We start from the raw sequence: 3,936 nt of genomic DNA on the forward strand, positions 1-3,936 counted from the left end.
GCTGCTGTGGGACTCTACTGCCTGATCAAGAAACTGTTATAAGGTCCATTAACACAAGTTTGTGGGGAATATTTTTACTGACTGGACTGGGGTGTTTTGTTCTTCAAGATCATACATATTCTTAAAGGTTGTGGGTTTAATATTGCTGTATCAGGGCTGCTAAAATACATTTGGGTTGATACTGTTCAATTTTTTTCCTTTGGAAAAGTAATTCTTAATATGAATGATGCCAAACAAGAAATTAATTAAAGGAAAGGAATTAATGATTGATTCTTGCTGACTTCGGCGAGGGAAGACATGCAGACAATCAGTGTGATTGATAAAGCAAGCTTCGTTTATTGGCAATACAGAGGCACTTATCTAGTATGAGTATACATGCTTGTCAGTTCTTGATTGGTTTAAACTTATGAAAGCGCATTCTTGTTTCTACATAATTGGGTTAGATAAAAGACTACATTGGCAAGCTTCTACTAGTTATGTTTTAACTTGGGAAATCAAAGTTCTTCCTCCCCTCTCATGGTCAGTACATCTTATCAGCACGGCACTGTACCTCCTAAAAACTCCCTTTTGGTTCTCAGGCTTGTGTCTCACGCAGGCATTTTCTCATGCAGGCATTTGCTTGTACAGCTCTTTTATTGATCTGTACCCTACAGCTCTATCAATGATCCATGTCCCTGATCCTCTAACCATTCTTCAACAATTGACTGGTTTTGAGGGTTGTAATGTGGAACCCCATGTGTTAGATACATTATTACTCCATTACATTTTGCATCATTATTTCAGGATTGGAGCCCACAAAATCTAATCACGCACCAAACTGCAATTTTACCATCTTGTAATTTTAGAGTATTGACATCTTACCCATTAATAACTTGAAGGTTAAAAAATGATGAGGAGGGAGAAACAAATATTGAGGGTCTGATATTAATTAAAATTGTCTTTTACTTGTAAAACTGGGCTTCTGAAAACCAAAATGAAATGGTGCTAGTGGCAGTTGTATCAGAAGATGGGTCTGGAAGCCACAGAACAGTTTGCATGTACTTTGAAAAGACAGAGGAACCAGTTGTTGTGTTTGTGGTTTGTGGCACACAATGTCCATGTGGCTTCTTTTTGTAGGTGGTGTCACTGTAACCTGTAGCTGTGATGGGAAAGAAAGAATCCAAAGAAGTAATTGATCATAGTTTTAAGCTACTTACTTGTGCAGCTACTTAATAAAAATGAAGTCAGTTTAAAAGAGAAGACAACTATCAAGAAACAGTTGGAATCCTCATGTAAATAGTACTTACCAGAAAAAGCTAAAACTCCCTGCAGAGCATTAGTTTTTCGTAGTCCAGCAGTTCTTGACTTATAAAATGTAATGCTAGACAGCAGCAAGGAGTCCCCAGGCAGGTGCAAAGGAGGACTTTTATTTACAAAAACCCGGCCTTTTAATGCCCTTAGTCGGTTGTTAGCTTACATAGTTTTAAGGCACAACAAACCAAATTTAACAAACCACCATACACCACGGTGCGGGCACGAGGCATTCACACAGCAAGCCTCACTTTGTCTATTCTCCCACAGTCCTCTTCTACTTAGGCTAAGTAACAGGCTGGAGCTGTGATTTTACCAGGCCTTCCCTTTACAAAGCTTTACCTATCGGTCACAATAAAACAACTACTGGACATCAGATAGAAAAAGAAATCAGTTTGTAGTAATTTTCATGTTGCAGGAGTTGAAGTAGTTGTTCAGAAAGAGCAGAGAAAATGCTTGTTTAGTTTAGCACAACTCTGAGGAGTGTGAAAACTTGTAGAAGTGTTTCATTTTGTATATTGAATTGCTTTAAGTATTTGTTACTAATGATCTAAATGAGCTGGTAGTAAAAAGCCCACACTGTCCATCCATAATAGATCTGAAATCTTAAGACACTTTTTTTTTCTTACCTCTTCAAACTGCCTTTTAACCCAAATGTGTGAAATTAGCATTTAGGAGCCATCTTTCTAGTCCTATGGGACCTACCTCTTAGAATTCACTAATCAAGGTAGGATACCCCCATCTCAGTAGACAAAATGAAAATTATATTAATTATATATGAGTATAATCAATTTCTGATTATAATGGAAGCAAACATGGATGGCACTAAAAACCTGTTTCTTAGAAGGTTTGTTGTTTATTTGAAATTCCTCCCAGTTAGGGAAAAGTAATTTAGGATGAAATAATGTGAGTTAGCTGCTTCCCCCTTCATCCTGGTGAGCTTTGGTTTTTCAATATTCTCATTTTCAAGGACTCTGCAGGAGCTGCTTCATAGGAACTGGTTTGCATAAACCTTCAGCTACATAAGGCAATGAGAAACCAGTGTGTTTTATACAAATCTTTTCAGGGTGAAAGCTGGAAACTGCATGGAAAAAATGAGTCTGGACGAATGAGAATGCAAGAGCTGAGACTTAATGAGATTAACCACACATTAATTAGACACCTGCAGGGTGCAGTTCTTTAAACTTCAGGGTTAGGATAGAAAATATACTAATTTTTTTCCTCCATGAAAGCAATGTTTTAGTCCAGAATCTCAAAGCTGTGTTATTCCCACATCCTACATGCAGCATGCCAGCCTGTTGGGCTTCACAGAAAGTGCCCCATGTCAAAATCTGTAATACCCACTTTGATGTCCCCACTGAGAGCAGTGAGGGGAGGTTAGGGACAGTCAGGATGCAAAACTCACTGTGAAACTCGAGTCGTTCCTGGCCCTTGTCCTGTGAAAAGAGCTGAGGAAGGCAGAACCAATGGGAAGCAGTTTGGCTAACAACCATAAATTAGTAAGATGACCTGAACTGTACCCAAAAAGGAACTAGAAGCTGTAACAGGAGCTTGAACTTGTCCTCAGGCATAATTCACCAAGCCTAAAGTGAGATTTGTACAAATGAAAAGAAAAAAATTACCTGGGGGATAGCTACAGAGTAGATGAGTTTTTATGGAGAAATTTGTGTCTTTCTTGCTCAGCCAATGGGTCAGTTACCTCTAAAGAGTTATGAGCACTTAACACAAGTTTTGTGAAACTGAAGAGCTGGGCCAGTGCAACCATGCCCAAATTAGTGTGGCCAGCTAGGAAAACAAAGCATAATTCAACGTTTTTGCAGTGCACAGCATGACTGTGCTCAGATGCAGAAGGAAGAAAAAAACAAGGAGCTGTTATTCCTGGGCCTGCTTGGGTCAGGATGGAAAAGCCTCAATTATTTTAGAAAACAGGTTTCAACAATTAGTTTAATGGTTACTCCTCTAATATTTTCTCAAAAGGAGGGTAGTTCTTCAAGGAGAGGCAGTAACCAGCCAGAGCACAGTACTGTACCCATAGCTGGTTTAGGATACTAAACCGGCATTAAACCAGAAACAGCGATATGAATTTATTTTATAAAAACCAGACAGGTGGCAATAGAGTTTTGCCTCAGACCAGAAGGCAAACTAGACCATACTGGTAGGTACAAAGAGGATAGATGACCTTTGCCTGAGCGTTCTGCCAAGGTAATCAAGTCCAAGACTGGTTTGTGTTGAAGGACTGAACATGTCCCAACAGAAAAATGCTGTTGTAAGTTTATAAGTATACATAAATACATATGTATACAGGGCAAGGGGTGTCCCTCCAAGTTTTCTTGGTCAGATAGTATTGTGTGCTTTGGACTTCACCATGCAGTAGAGAAAGCTGAAATGGGTGAATGCTTTAATTTTTTATTTATTCTTAAGACAGACCTGGCTGAAGAGAGAAAATGGAGGGAAAAAATAAAAACTGCAAGATGCAAAGCTACTCAGAAATGTCACCTGTCAGGGCTGGAGGAGTTATTAAATAGACCGCATATAAATGCAGGTAGAGCACTGACATTGGCTGAACGTGCAGGCAAGCCAGAGGGAATGGAAACAGAGCCATCACTGAGAACAAAAATGCAGGGAAGCAAAGAATCTCCTGACTCA

Source organism: Corvus brachyrhynchos, unplaced genomic scaffold, assembly GCF_000691975.1.
Source record: "Corvus brachyrhynchos isolate BGI_N302 unplaced genomic scaffold, ASM69197v1 scaffold3, whole genome shotgun sequence".
NCBI classification, from domain to species: Eukaryota; Metazoa; Chordata; class Aves; order Passeriformes; family Corvidae; genus Corvus; species Corvus brachyrhynchos.